Source organism: Pleurodeles waltl, chromosome 5, assembly GCF_031143425.1.
Source record: "Pleurodeles waltl isolate 20211129_DDA chromosome 5, aPleWal1.hap1.20221129, whole genome shotgun sequence".
Lineage (NCBI taxonomy): Eukaryota > Metazoa > Chordata > Amphibia > Caudata > Salamandridae > Pleurodeles > Pleurodeles waltl.
In genome coordinates, this window is record NC_090444.1 from 627486321 (window position 1) to 627503261 (window position 16941).

A 16941-nucleotide genomic window follows, 5' to 3' on the forward strand; every position below is an offset into this window, starting at 1 on the left:
AGCACCTCCTGGAGGTGGCACATGTGGTGCTCCTAGCTAGACGTGAAGACAGCAATATCATTTAAGTAGGCAGCACTGAAGTTCTTGAACCCAGCCAGGACCTGGAAACTGGAAGTGCCCTTTTGGGGTAGAGAACGCAGACCTCTCTTAGGCGCCTCAGTCAAGGCAATCTGCCAGTACCCAGATGTTAAGTCAAACGTGCTGAGAAAATTGGCAGCTCCTAGAAGATCTATGATCACATCAGATCTGGGGATAGGGTGCTTGTCCATCTTGGTGACTTCATTTAGCCCACAGTAGTCCACACAGAACCTAAGTTCAGGTGTGACACCTGGAGGGCCAGCCTTGGGGACCAACGCCACTAGGCTGGACTAAGGGCTGTTTTAGGACTGAGGAGCCCCTAAACACAGCATCTTGGAGACCTGCTCCTTAATGCTGGCTCTCACCCTGTTAGACAACCTGTACATTTTATTCTTCACAGGCATGCTGTCCCCAGTATCAATATCATGAGCACACCATGTAGTGAACCCTAGGGTAATGGAGAATAAAGAGGTAAATTGTTCCAGCAAGTGGCAGCAGTCTCTGCGTTGGTCTAGGACAGGGGTCTTCAAACGTTTTGATGCCAAGGAACCCCCTGTCAAAATATTTTAGGCATAAAGAACCCCCCTTGACAAAAAAAGTTCCAGAACTTGGTACTCCTCATCATCGCCAACCTTAAACTCTCTTGGTTCCCACATAAAATCATTATGGTGGGGAAATAATATTAAACACTGTTTAGTAAGCTTAGTGGGTGACTGTGGTTTGGTGTCGGAGGGTTACCACACAATTCAAACAACAAGTCTCCAAAAGAATTATCCAAAGATGCACACTGGTACTTTATTTTTCACAAGCAACATATAATTTGACAAAACGTATTTGGCTGATAACACCTTCCTGAACTAATGAGATGGGTGTGCCTGTTTTTCTCCAGAGAGACTGTCACTCTGTGGTAGCACCTCTTTAGTACCAGTTAAGCACCCAAATATAAAGCAAAAAGCAACAAAAAGGTGACCAGTCCAGCTTTGCAAAGGGTCTTCTACTGCGCAGCAACACGTGTCACTGCTTTGAAGTAACCTTTGAACCATTTGATCTATAAAAATGTTTTTTTGTTAAAATCAGCAGATTATGCGCCAGATGATGAATTATGTGGCAACTGCGGCAAATCTATAATTCTGCAAAAATCCACACAATTGCATCATTCCTTTGGCCCTGGGTATAATGGCTGTAATGCATGAGCTGCAACTTTAGGGCACGGCATCCACGGAGACCCATACTATAATTTATGGGATGCTGACAGCTTGGCTTTTACAGCTACATGGAACTGGAGGTTGCTGGACATCATTCATCATATTTAGAACATACCATTTACAATCATTAATGATGAGCTGTAAGGTCCAAGCAGGATGCTTTCTTTAATTCCAGGGGAGGAAGTGATCCCTTAATCTTCTTTTACACAGTTTTTCTAAAAAAGGTTTTATTTTTAACATCATGAAAACAGATGCTTCTATTCTAGCAGAAACTGACTCCTAGTTACATTAGTTTGGTGCTGTTGTTGAGTTCAGTTTTTAGGTTTTCACCATCAAGTATCAACATATATAATAACAGGCAGCTTAAATGAAAAATAAATGTAAAAAGGTGTTACTCAGTGGGAAGTGCACTATGGTACATTATGAAACCTCTATTAGTTAATGCATTGCAGAGGTCTGTGTGTAACCAGAGAGCCACAGAATTAAATCTTGGTTGGTGCAGTGGAGAATAGTGATTTGTGTATTTTTAGTGCTATGAGGTCACACAGAGCCTGTGACAGAAAGCAGTGTGAATATGTACATCATTATTTTATACCTGCATTACACACAGTATACGATAGCTACCAAATGTGCAAAAAAGTTTTACCGTAAAATGGTGCTTCCAAAATATAGATTTTAGTAATACCCAGACTATACGTAGTACATTTTATTTGCATAACCGTTCCTTCAGTTCCTCCTCAGGCGTAGTAAGTGCTATGTAAATACAATTAAAAGCATGCACGCCATAGCTCAGTTGTTAATTCTTTGTACTACTACTCAAAAAGAATAAATCTTTGTCATCACAAAGCTTCCAGTGTTTCGATCAACTGAAGTCAGCACACGCTTCCAATATACCTTTACATTTGCAGATTACCCTTTACATTTGCAGATTAACCCGTAGCACACATTTGTATTTCTTTCATGCAAGCAGGCACTATGGCTCACCTTCTTTTACACAGCACAAGACACCCCCAAATGACACTCCATTTGAAGCATTTAAACTGTTGGAATTAATTGGCCTGAACGGTTGCCTTTTCCCAAAATAAAGAGCAAACTTTTCGGATTTCAGGTAGAAGTAAGACTAGAGAATGTGCGCCCCCTTCCCATGACCCCACATCCTCTTGTGGGTCGTGCCCCACAGATTAAAGACCTCTGGTCTAGGGTCAAGTTAGGGGTGAGGCACACACCCTCCACTAACCCATCATGCTCCTTAGCAGAAAGGAGCTTGTGGAGAGGTTTAGCCTCCTCTGCCATCCCATCATCAGTGAGTAGGTGCATGGTTAGCCCAGACCTCTCAAAGTGGGGCTTGAGGCAATTGACATGAAAGATGCTCAAAAGGTTTCTGGGAGTGTTGAGATCCACCAGGTAGATGACATCACTCTTGAGCTCCTTCACCTCAGAAGGACCAGACAAGTGTTCTTGCAGGGCCCGGGCTCCATGGTCTCCATAATCCCAAATTTTTGACCAGGCTGAAACTCAGCTGGAGTGGCATTCTGTTTATACCACCATTTCCTGCTGGCTGGCCTCCAGATTCTTCTTGGTGAGTTTCCAGAAGCATTCTGTCTGATTGCAGAGTGTCAGCATGTAGCCAACCACCTTCTGGGGGGTCTTCCTGGGAGCTTGCTTCTAGCCCTTCTTCACCAAACTGAGAGCTTCTCGCACAGAATGCCCATAAAGAAATTCAAAGGGGATAACACCGCCCCTTCTGCGGTACCTCCTTATAGGCAAACAAAAGGCCTGATAGGAGAACGTTCCCACTTCCAACTCATGGGTTGCACCAGGTGCAGGAACCTTAGGATCACTATACAGGAGAACGTTCTCTGAGTAAATCAGGTGATTACCTGAGGTGCTGCCAGCTGCCATAAGCCCACAAGAGTAGGGCATTCTATATGTGCTCTGCAGAACTCTTCCCTGGTGAGACCCTCTTCCTTCTGCCAATTGATCAGCTCAGGGATGTTCCCCAGTTCGGCCACGTCCTCCCCTGTGGGCTCCAGGGCATTGTTCTCAGGTTCAGCCTCCTGCCGGACTGTGGGAGTTTCAGGAGCAGCTTTCCCACTCCCTTTGCCCTTCCTCTTCTTGTCATGCTTCTGGACCTTTCTTCCATTCTCCAGGCTCTCCTGACTACCTTCTTGGGCTACAGTGGACTGTGTGGCCGGGCCACCCTAATATCTCCAAGTAGGACACCCTAATATCTCCAAGTAGGACCTGACCTCCGTCTTCTTCCAGGAGGTATGCTGCAGGTCATTGCCAAGCAGACAATCCACAGGCATGGACGGACTCACAGCTACCCTCGAGGAACCTGGGACCCCCCCACACCATTCAAAGAGAACCAGAGCCACTGTATAGTGACTCTCACGGTTGTCAGCTGCCACTACTTCGTGGACTACATTAGGAACTATCTGCTTTGAGGACCCCAGATGACATCTGATGCTTACCATGTTATCATGCTAGCTGCAGTATCTCTCAGAGGCTCCACCCTCTGCCCATTCATGGTGACCCACTGCCTATATTTCTTAGTGTTGCTAGGCCTGCACCCAACCATGAGGGTTTTCTGTACCATCTCTCTGTCATCCAGCTACACTAGGGTACCCTCTACTCGGTTGCCAATTCTATCTGGGCCAATTTTCTTCCCAAGTGCTACACTAGCCATCTCCAGTGGCTGCCCACGGGGGGCTGTGTCCCCTTGGGACACTTGGCACCCCCCCTTGATGTGCCCTTCCTGTTGACACTCATAACACTTAGGGAGTGCCTTCCCTGAAGACGTACTGTCAGGGGACCATCTTTTCTTCGTCTTAGTTGGGGGGTGAGAGTCCAGACCCAGGGGACTAGTTTGGGGCCCTTTAGAGAACTCCCTCTCCTTCTTCTGATGGGGACCTTGACCACCCTTGTGGTGATCACCCCACATACCTTATTACAGACCGTGGTGCTGACCCAGCATTCCACCTCCTTAGCAAGCTCCCTAGGGTCAGAGAGCTTAGTGTTAATCAAGTGCTGGTGCAGATCCTAAAACATCCTTCACCCAATCAACTAGTGCCTTTCAAAGGGAATTAACAAAATCCACCCAAGTCTGTTGAGCCAGCTTCTGACTGTCTCTGAACTTCTGCCTATACTTCTCTGTGGTCAGATCATGCTTTCTGACAAGGACTTCCTTCATAACGGGATACTTCATTCTGTCCTTCCTCTCCAAGGCCAGTATATTTTCCCTCGCCTAGCTAGGGATATGCCACCACTAACTACCCCCCAATCCTGCCGAATGATTTTGGGCATTTAGAAGGCAATCTCATAAGCCTCAAACCACCTATCAATGGTGTCTCCCACAAAAAAGTCAGGCACCAGATCTTTAGGAATGTGACCCTTTAATCTCCAGAGAGCACTGCGGACATGCTTCCACCATCACTGGTGGACTCTGTCTGTGTGGCCCTAATGTCTAGTTCCTTAAGGCTCTTCTCATGAGCTAAACACTCCAAAGTAATTATCTCCATGTGAGAAAAGGCATCTTTTTAACATGGTTAGCCCCCAATTTTTGCCTGATATGTGATGTAGCCTAGAAATTGTAGTGCCCAGGAGCCCTGCTAGCCAGGTTCCCTTGGCCGGAGTTCTTTCCCTAAAAACTGTTGTGATGCATTGGCAGAATTGGATACTGTTAGAAATGGGGTCTCTAGTTGGCAGAGATATACACCTTTGTCCAAGTAGGGATCACAATCCTAGTCAGGGTAAGTCACACACAATCCAAATTATCCTGTGCACACCCTCTGGTAGCTTGGCACTGAGCAGTCAGGCTTAACTTAGAAGGCAATGTGTAAAGTATTTGTGCAAATAAATCATATAGTAACACAATGAAAACACCACAAAAATACACCACACAGGTTTAGAAAAATAGATAATATTTATTTGAATAAGATAAGGTAAAAACGACAAAGATCCAATAAGCACAAGTTGAAATATCACTTTTAGAAGGCTTAGAAGAATCTTAATCCTTTGAAATAAACAATTGTCTCTTTATTACACAGAGTACCTGGTATACGTAAAAAATGAAGATGCACGGAGATCGCAGAGGAGCAGATGTGTGGAAAAATAAGCTGACGCGGCACAGACAATGCGTTGTTTCTTTCCACACTGCAAGGGATTTGTGTTGTTTTTCGGCACGTAGTCTGGGTTCCTCACTTCGATGCAGCCTATTTTGACGCCCAGGGACACAGTGCATTCCAGAGAGGTTCTGTAAGCTCGGTTATGAGATAAGAGGGAAAGCAGAACAGGTATTCCTTCGAATGTGTGAGTTGCATGATTGATACTGTGAGCACCACAAATGCTTTGCACTTCCCCAAGATTGGCCTCGACCAAGCTACCTTAAAAATTAGAGCATTAGGAGATCTAGTTTTTACCCCTGTAAACGAACATGTGGTTGCCTGGACCCCTGCACAGTGTGTCTAGCTTTACACACTACATAGCGGGCCAGCCTACTACAATGCTCAATGGCCCGATTCCTTTCCTCCATGGCCAGCCTCTTTACCTCCATTTTGAGCTTAGCCATGTCCAGTTTGTACTCCTATTCTGCCTTCCTTCCTGCATCTCCTGTGGGGACAGGTTGCAGGAGGACACATTGCTCCCTGGATGTGAACTTACCGCCAATCCTGGAGCATGTTGCCCTACCTCCTCAACAGGTTGCAGTCCAAGCCCCTCCTGAGGATCCTGCTCTGAACCTTCCTCATTTTCCTCATACTCTTGGTCCTCTGTTGTGCCTGGCACTTGATGGGCCCCCTCTCCTGACAAAGCCCCTTGAGATTGGTCATGGTGTAGATCTCCAGGTTGGCCAGCTCAAACACCATCTTTGCAGGTGATGTTACAGACAAAGTCAGGTAGGGGGAAGAATGAATTTAGAGAAAAAGCAAAAAAACAATTAAAGAGAGTTTACATTTCAAATTGGTCTTAGATAGGGATGGCGGTGTACACCAAATTACTGTATGACACTGGACAAACATGAGTACCAGTCTCACCGCTGATCGCCAATGTGAGAAATTGGGTTGTTGGTTAACTGGGGTATGAGCCCTGGTCAAGCAGCAACCACAGTTCTTGTCAGGGTAAGGCACAAAAAAAACAAAAACTAACCTGTGCTCACCCTCTGGTAACTTGGCCCAGAGCAGCCAGGTTTCACTTGAAGGCAATGTGTAAAGTATTTGTGCAGCACTTCAAAAAGTAAAACAGTGAAAAGACCAAACAAAAAAGATTCCACATAGGTAACAAAAAAGTATTAAATATATTAGATCAAAATGACAAAAATTCAATCAGTAGAACTTGAGTTATACATTTTTAAACAATAAACTCTCTGGTCGCACTGGACTGAGACAAAGTGACACATGTAGGACGACCACAAAGGAGTGCAGGCCAGCTACAGGGACCCAGTTAGGCCCACTGAGTCAAAGTACCTTAAATCATGGTTGTGAAGCGTTGCGTTGGTCCAAGGCAGAGATACGTCACACAGCTGAGGGGCTGCGTCAGTTCTGAGATGTGCCAAAGCTGCAGTGTGAGGTCCTGATGCATTGAGGATCCTGTTGACAGGATTTGTGATGCAAAGACCTGTGTCGAAGATGCAGCGCGCAGTTGAGGAGATGCATTGGTTCTGTTCACGCATTAGCAGCGATGCAGAGGTTCAGCATATTGATACTGAGGTATGCAAGGAGCTTGTACAGGGAAAGCACCACGCAGTTGTGGCTCCAAAGGCAATGCAGCGGTCCTAAGATGTGAGGGGCAGCAGTTCTGTTGCTTGCAACAGGGGTGAAGCATCGGTTCAGCTCCCGCAGCAGAGGATGCTTCGGTTCAGCTGGAGCAAACAACAGGTGCAATTTTCATGTCCAGGACTGGGTTGGCACTATTGCACAGGGCAGACTCATAGTTAGCAAAGTTAAGGTGTAGGAACAGGGTGGTTGGAAGTCTTTTGTGTCCCTGAGACATGCACAAAGCCCAGGTGTCACCCCATCCCAGACATGATCAGAGACAAACAGTAGGCACCAAATGGCTAAAATAGGAAAATGTCAACTTTCTAAAAGTTACATCTTCAGAACTACAACTTAAAATCACCATAAGTTAAGATTTTAAATGTGATTCCAGGGACACCAAACTTGGGAGGGTATATCTTCCCATTTGGAAAGTACACTTATAAGTTATAATAAGGTAACTCCAGTGTTACCCCATGGAAGACATAGGCCTTTCAGTAGTTGTTAGACTTTTCATCCTTGGCGTGGTCTCCCTTAACCTTTTGCCTCTGTTCCCCAGGTTGTTGATGTGTGCTGGACTCTGATTTTACTGTTTTTGTTACTCTGGGCACTTTACCACTGCTAACCAGTGCTAAAGTGCAAGTGCTCCTTTACAAAATGTGTATGTAATTGGCTTATCCATGATTGGCATATTTGATATATTAGTAAGTCCCTAGTACAGTGCACTAGAAATGCCCAGGGCCTTTAAATCAAATGCTACTAGTAGTCCTGCAGCACTGGTTGTGCCACCCACATAAGTAGCTCTGTAATCATGTCTCAGACTTGCCACTGCAGTGTCTGTGTGTGCAGTTTTAACTGTAAATTCGACTTGGCAAGTGTACCCACTTGCCAGGCCTAAACCTTCCCCTTTCTTACATGTCAGACACCCCTAAGGTAGGCCCTAGGTATCCCAAGGGCAGGGTGCAGTGTAAGGTTAAGGTAGGACATATAGGGGGTCATTCTGACCCCGGCGGTCCGAGACCGCCGGGGCCAGGGTCGGCGGGAGCACCGCCGACAGACCGGCGGTGCCCCGCAGGGCATTCTGACCGCGGCGGTTCGGCCGTGGTCAGATGCGGGAAACCGGCGGTCTCCCGCCGGTTTCCCGCTGCCCTGCAGAATCCTCCATGGCGGCGGAGCGCGCTCCGCCGCCATGGGGATTCTGACACCCCCTACCGCCATCCTGTTCCTGGCGGGTCTCCCGCCAGGAACAGGATGGCGGTAGGGGGTGCCGCGGGGCCCCTGGGGGCCCCTGCAGTGCCCATGCCAATGGCATGGGCACTGCAGGGGCCCCCGTAAGAGGGCCCCACAAAGTATTTCAGTGTCTGCTATGCAGACACTGAAATACGCGACGGGTGCCACTGCACCCGTCGCACCTTCCCACTACGCCGGCTCAATTCTGAGCCGGCGTCCTCGTGGGAAGGTTGATTTGCCCTGGGCTGGCGGGCGGCCTTTTGGCGGCCGCCCGCCAGCCCAGGGCAAATCCCAAAATACCCTCAGCGGTCTCCGCCGCCCGCCGAAGTTAGAATCACCCCCATAGTAATGTGTTTTATATGTCCTGACAGTGAAATATTGCTAAATTCGTTTTTTGCTGTTGCAAGGCCTCTCCCTCTCATAGGTTAACATGGGGGCTATCTTTAAATCTGATTAAAGTGTAGATTCCCTTTGGGAGCGGATGGACATGTGGAGTTTGGGGTCTCTGAGCTCACAATTTAAAAATACATCTTTTAGTAAAGTTGATTTTAAGATTGTGTGTTTGAAAATGCCACTTTTAGAAAGTGAGCATTTTCTTGCTTATACCATTTCTGTGACTCTGCCTGTTTGTGGATTCCCTGTCTGGGTCAGTTTGACAGTTGGGCTGGTTGCACCTCACACTAGACAGTGACACAAAGGGAGTTGGGGTGTAGCCTGCATACCCTGATGAGCCATCTGTGCTAGGAGGGAGGGGAGGAGTGGTCACTCACACCTGAAAGGGCTGTCCTGCCCTCACACAATGCAGTCTCCAACCCCCTGATGAGTGTCTGGGGCCTGGCCTGGGCAAAGCAGGATTTCACATTCCAAAGAGACTTTACTTTGAAGTAGGCCTACTTCAAAGGAGAAATTGGGTATAAGAAGTGCACCCAAAACCACAGACTTAAGAAACCCATCTGGAAACAAGAGGAACTTCTGCCTGGAGAAGAGCTGAAGAGCTCAGGCAGAAGAGCTGCCCTGCCTGTGACTGTGCTTTGTGGAGCTATCCTGCAGTTGCTGCTTCTGCCAGAGTAAGAGGGCAAAGACTGGACTTTGTGTGCCTTCCATCTTGAGATGAAATCTCCAAAGGCTTGATCTAGAGCTTGCCTCCTGTTGTTAGAAGTCTCAGGGAAAGCAAAGACTTCTTTCTGCCAGCACCTGGAGTCTCTGGAGAGACTCCTACTCTGCCCTGTGGTGCCCATCCAGTTCCTGGGACCCTGAAAGGAGAAGCTGGCAGCCTAAAGACAAGAAAATCCACACACAGAGCACCGTGCGGGGAAAAGATTGATGCGAATCCGATCTGCGGCTGAAAAAAACGTGCGACGCCGGCTCCGCAGCTGAGAAACGACGCTCACAGGAAACGCGACCGAAGAATCGACGCACGGAGCAGGAGAAACGACGCACAGCATCGCTGACGGAGGTTGGGAGATCACAACCTGCGCTGTGGGATTTTCAGATCATCGTGTGGCTGGATTTTCGACTCACGTACCGCCGTGCGGAGTTATTTGTGACGCACCCGTGCAGGGTTATTTTTGACGCGCACCAGGTACATTTTCACTCTAGCAGCGCTATTGTGTGTTTAAAACTACTTAAAGACTCTTTTTGCATTTTTATTGATAACTTGACTTGTGTATGGTGGATTTTTGTCGTTTTGATCTTGTTTTGTTTAGATAAATATTTCCTATTGTTCCAAACTGGTGTTGTGTCATTTTATAGTGTTTTCATTAACTTACTGTGGGGGTCATTCTGACCCTGGCGGTAGACTACCGCCAGGGCCAACGACCGCGGATGCACCGCCAACAGGCTGGCGGTGCATCCCAGGGCATTCTGACCGCGGCGGTACAGCCGCGGTCAGAAACGGAAAACCGGCGGTGTCCCGCCGGTTTTCCGCTGCCCTGAGGAATCCTCCATGGCGGCGCTGCAGGCAGCGCCGCCATGGGGATTCCGACCCCCTTACCGCCAGCCTGGTTCTGGTGGTTTTGACCGCCAGAACCTGGCTGGCGGTAACGGGTGTTGTGGGGCCCCTGGGGGCCCCTGCAGTGCCCATGCCAATGGCATGGGCACTGCAGGGGCCCCCTAACAGGGCCCCACCAAGATTTTCAGTGTCTGCATAGCAGACACTGAAAATCGCGACGGGTGCAAATGCACCCGTCGCACCCTTCCCACTCCGCCGGCTCCATTCGGAGCCGGCAACCTCGTGGGAAGGGGTTTCCCGCTGGGCTGGCGGGCGGCCTTCTGGCGGTCGCCCGCCAGCCCAGCGGGAAACTCAGAATTACCGCAGCGGTCTTCTGACCGCGTAGCGGTATTCTGCCGGCGGAACTTTGGCGGGCGGCCTCCGCCGCCCGCCAAAGTTGGAATCACCCCCTGTGTGTGTTGGTACAAATACTTTACACCTAGCACTCTGAAGTTAAGCCTACTGCTCTGCCAAGCTACCAAGGGGGTAAGCAGGGGTTAGCTGCTGAGGGTGATTCTCTTTTACCCTGACTAGAGTGAGGGTCCTTGCTTGAACAGGGGGTAACCTGACTGTCAACCAAAGACCCCATTTCTAACAGTAGTGAAAAACAAATTTGAGTTTTTCACTATCCAGGACATGTGAAACTTAAATGTACATGTCCAGCTTGTTAAAAGCACTGCAGCCTGCCCATGGGGCTGTCTAGGGCTTACTGTAGGGGTGACGTATGTTTTAAAGAGAAAGGTTTGGGCCTAGCAAAAGGTTTACATTGCCAGGTCGACATGGCAGTTTAAAACTGCATCTACAGGCCTAAGACATGTTTAAAGGGCTACTTGAGTGGGTGGCATAATCACTGCTGAATACCCACTAGTAGCATTTTTCAGGCCCCTGGCACATGTAGTGCACTCTACTAGGGAATTTTTAAATATGTCAGTTGGGAATAAGGCAATGTTACCACATTTTTGGGAAAGAGCGGAGGCACTTTAGCACTAGTCAGCAGTGGCAAAGTGTACAGAACCCTAAGCCCAGCAAAAACGAAGTCAGCAGAAACAAGAGGTCTTGAAGGCAAACATTCAGGTGGAAACCACACCAAGGATGCCAGGTCTAACATGTGTCCCCCGTCCTCCACTGGCTGAAAGTGGGGAGAACTACCCAGCCCCCTGGAAGTTCTTTTTACTAAGTTAGAAGAACTTGGAGAGACTATTGGCATTGGTGTGGTCTGTTCCAAGACAGTGTTCCACCATAAAATGCACTCCCCCTTAGGAGATGGACCACCTAAACAGTTTGAGATTTTTACCCCGCATCTTCATTTTCAATCTGAGGTGGCCGCAGTCTGAAAGTGTAGTGAATCCTAGTTTGTTTTAACGGGATAACAGGAGTTAGTTTAGCCGTAGGCTTGTAAACTTGTGCCCCCGTCACCTAGTGACTTTTAACCTACTTAGCTTGCTCTGTCTTAGTCCATTTAATTATTTATTTCCTTTAAAATGGTGGCCTTGTTTATAGTTAGGCCACTTGTTATGAGTTTTATTATCAGTGTCACTGCGCCAAGGCGTCAAGATCAAGCACGAAAGACAAACAAACAGTATGTGTTCACACTTAGAGATTTTCCCTCTCTATACTTTCGAGGGATTGTTGATATTAATTGCCGTCCCAAGCCTGCCTGCTATCTATTGTTTTGGAATACACCTACGTCAGGGGACCTTGTAGATCTGTATAAATACATCACACTTCAGATAGATAATCAGAGGGATTCCGACCAGAGGGCATCGCCACCATCGCTGATACCGATGCTGCAGTCGTCTTGACGCTGACCCAGTCTTCGTGTCCCTACGGAGTCTGAGATAGAGACCTCATTCCAAGGTAACGAGGGTTGGGGCCTCCTCTCATGGACAAGGCTTTGGCAGATTAGGTTTAGCAAACCCAGCTCTCCTTTAGGTGGGAGGTTAGGCCTATTCTCATTAGGGTATTAGGGCATATTCCATCTCATACATATATATATTTCTTTCATATATTGCAAAAATGGTGGGGGTCTTTATAACCATGACTCTCTTCTTCACCATACTGTTGCTTGGTATATTCATTATCCTAATCATTGCAGTTCATGCAACTTATCGCAAATGGCAGTTATGTTAAATAAAAACTATTATAACTTCACTGCATCTGTGTTATTGCCTTTGTTTGTATGAGACATAATACATCTGTGAGAAAAGGGTAATTTCCGTTTAACCACGACAACCCTGAGATATCTTACTTTGAGTCCATGCGTAAGCGACTGCTACAAATCACCTTTTACTATGATGTTTCTGGTGAGGTACTGCTAGTGAGCCGGTAAGGTTTGGACAACAGTTACAACTAGTTGTAGGAAGAAACTTAGGTGGTCATTCTGACCTCGGCGGTAAAAGGCGCCTACCGCCGGTCAGAAATCCTCCATAATCCCGCCGCGGTCGCGGAAACCCGCCACGGTCATTCTGACCCGCAGAAGGCAAACCTCCGAAAATCCGACCGCCACAACAGACCGCCAGACCAGCGGTCGGCGGAAAGGTGGAGGTGACCAAACCTCCACCGTCACGCCAACAGAAATACGCCCATCCCATTACGACCCACGAATCCACGCGGCGGTCATTCAAACGCGGTATTCCATTGGCGGGACACACCGCCGCGGTCAGAATACACACAAACGAACAAAACTCAGCCACATTGGACGATTTGAATCCCACACACCTGATACACATACACACACCACTCCCACACACACAATACAATATAAAACACACACCCACATCACCCACAAACCCCTACGCTAAAAAATTCATCAAGAAGGCAAGAGCGAGACACCAGCATCCAAAAAATAACAGCCACAGCCACTCAACACCATCACCCACACACTATCCACACACAAAACAACACACACCACCACACTCAACTCACTTAAATACACATACTCCACCCCACACATCATACACACCACCCCATGGCACCCCAAAGACAACCCCGCTTCACAGACGAAGAACTCAGGGTCATGGTGGAGGAAATCGTTCGGGTAGAGCCCCAGCTGTTCGGCACACAGATACAATACACCAGCATTGCCCGGAGGACGGAGCTATGGCAGAGGATTGTCGACAGGGTGAACGCAGTGGGACAGACCCCAGAAATCGGGAAGACATCAGGAAGCGATGGAACGACCTACGGGGGAAGGTGCGTTCCATGGTATCCAGGCACAACATCGCCGTGCAGAAGACTGGCGGAGGACCCCCACCTCAACCCCCACAATTCACATCATGGGAGGAGGAAGTCTTGAACATCCTGCATCCTGACGGCCTCGCAGGAGTCGGCGGAGGAATGGATACTGGTAAGTTGAAGCTTCAATGCTGCTTCCCCCCCACCTGCATGCCAAATCAGACCCCAAACCTCACCCCCATCCTCGAACCCCACCCTCACCCCCACCCCCATCGTCACCCCCACCCTCACCCCCACCACCATCCTCACCCCCACCACCATCCTCACCCCCACCCCCAGCACACCTATTCCCCGCCAATGTCTCACCATCACAACCCACACATCCCAAAACCTAGGCCTGCATGCGTCCACTAAGCATGGACACCCATCACCAAAGCATGCCCAATGCATATACACATCCCCCCCACAAGCCACCCTCACCAAAGCCCCCACACACGAATGCCAGCACTTGGGGACACGAGAACCCACAGATACACCCATATGCCACACATTGAAACTATAACCATACCTCTATACCCCTGCAGGACCCGACCGTCAACACACCGCGGCGGAGGGGCCAGAATTCTCCACACCCCCCACCCAAGAGGCCGTCAGCGATGACAGCAGCTCTGTCGACCTGGACACCGATGACCAGCCCGGACCATCGGGGACCTCTGGACAGTCGGTTCCCCTCACACAGGCCCAGGCCACTACAGACCCAAACCCCTCTGGGAACACCAGCACAGCTCCCACCCAGCGGGCCCATGCCTCTGTCTCCAGGGCGCGTCAATCTGCGGTGTGTCTACCACTACAGGGCACCCAGGATAACCCACCACCCCAACAACAACAGGGACCTGGGGGCAGTGGTAGTGGGCACACCGGCCAGGGGGCAGAGGCCCAGGGAAACAGGGGAACTCGGAGGGCAGCTGTGCGACAGGGGGGGGAGGAGAGGCCCAGGGAACCCACTCTCCACGAGGTCCTCACCACCATCATGGGAGCATACAACCGCTCCCAGGAGACGATGGCGACGGTACTGGCCCGGTTCCAGGAGATCCAGGCGCTGCAGGAGGAACACTATCGGGGGTACAGGGAGGACATCAGAGCCATCAACACCACCCTGGTTACCATGGTAGGGCTGCTGCAGGACCTCGTCAACAACAGGGCGGACACTGAACAACACCCAAGGGCCCCTGCCACTAGCCTGGACCAAGAACAGCCAACCACCTCCGCCGGCGCTAGTGGACAGGAGGCACCCGCACAGCAGCAGCCCACCAGACCCCCACCTCCTGCAGGAGAAGAACCACCCCGCAAGAGGGCCCTGAGATCTCGCAAGAAGACAGAGTAGGATGTCAAGACCCCCGCCAGCAATGGATACCACCTGATGTCATCCCACTGTCCCACATAGTCACCCTGTCCATCCTTGAACTGCCCATGCTCCATCTCTCCACAGGCCTCTGGACAATGCACCTGTGTGACTGTTACTCTGGACTCTGCCATGGACATTCCTTCACCATAGCCCCCACCCACTTGAAACCACCCATCCCATTTTGAGCACTTAAATAAACACCTATTTTGCACCAAAATATCAGGAGTCTGGCTGTGATTTCAATAGATTGTAATTGACATGACAGTGCAAATATGTCCTTGTACATGGTGAAGTCAACAAACAGCTGCCACAAAGCTGTAGTCCATGGGGAAACGAAGCACAGGACTCGTAGTGGGGACCCCAGATCTGAAATAGGGAGGGAAAAGCCAAAACTCAGTCATCATACACTGGGGCAAATAGACAGGCAGCAGAGATGCTGGAGCGTAGTTAACATTTACTAAATTATCTTTGAAATGTTACCTGTGTCCTATTGGAAGTACTGTTCAATGATTCTGTCCCTGTTGTCTGTTTCAGCCCCGTCGTCTTCCTCCTCGTCACTCTCCTCAGGTTCCACCGCTGCCACAACACCACCGTCTCGACCATCCTCCTGCAGGAAAGGCACCTGGCGGCGCAAAGCCAGGTTGTGAAGCATGCAGCAGGCCACGATGATGTGACACACCTTCTTAGGTGAGTACATTAGGGATCCACCTGTCATATGCAGGCAGCGAAACCTGGCCTTTAGGGGGCCAGAGGTGCGTTCGATCACCCTCCTAGTACGCCCATGGGCCTCATTGTACCGTTCCTCTGCCCTGGTCCGGGGATTCCTTACTGGGGTCAGTAGCCACGACAGGTTGGGGTACCCAGAGTCCCCCACTAGCCATACACGGTGTCTCTGTAGCTGTTCCATCACGTAAGGGATGCTGCTATTCCTCAGGATGTAGGCGTCATGCACTGACCCTGGGAATTTGGCATTTACATGCGAGATGTACTGGTCAGCCAAACACACCACCTGGATGTTCATTGAATGGTAATTTTTTCTATTCCTGTACACCTGCTCCCTGTCTCTTGGGGAAACCAAAGCCACATGGGTCCCATCAATGGCACCAATTACGTTGGGAATATGTCCAAGGGCGTATAAATCACCCTTCACTGTAGCCAATTCGCCCACCTCAGGGAAAATGATGTAGTTCCTCACGGATTTCATCAGGGCAGACAACACTCTGAATAACACCTTCGAAAACATGGGCTGAGACATCCCAGAAGCAATTCCCACGGTTGTCTGAAATGACCCACTTGCCAAGAAATGGAGTACTGACATGACCTGCACCAGAGGGGGAATCCCTGTGGGTTGGCGGATGGGGGACATCAGGTCGGGCTCCAGCTGGGCACACAGTTCATGGATAGTGGCACGGTTAAGACGGTAGGTCAGGATAATGTGGCGTTCTTCCATTGTCGACAGGTCCACCAGCGGTCGGTACACGGGAGGATTCATCCGTCTCCTCGCCCAACCCAGCGGACGGTGCCTAGGAAGGACAACATGGAGCACACAGTCAAGCAACCCACAGGTACGTACTCACAGCTAGCACAGTATACGATTCTCTATGCAGTGAATGGCGTGTCTGAGTGGCTATGCAAGGCCTAGGCCTGTGTGACGCAGTTGAAATTGAGCCATGTGGGCCCTGGAAATGGCGGCTGCCTGACCTGTGAAGTGTGACAATGGGATGTGAGGTCAATGCGCTGGCGTGGCACACCGCGGCGGGCGGCGGGCGAAGACCGCGGCGCGAAGCCGCATTGGTTAACATTGAAGCCTATGGGTTTCAGGAGCCAATGGCGAAGGGCGCCGGCGGTGGCGGGACGCACCGCCGCGGTACGCACCGCCGCGGACGTGTCCGCCATTTTCTATCTACTTATCCACTTGCGACTTGAACTTTCACAGGAGAGGACCTATACTGCAAGTGTTGCTGTGACCTCGGTCTGGAAGGGACAATGGCTGCTGCGCCTGGGGAAAGGGCCCCTGCCTTCACTGGAGAGGAGTTAGAGAAACTTGTGGATGGGGTCCTCCCCCAGTATGCGCTACTCTACGGTCCTCCAGACCAACAAGTGAGTTTA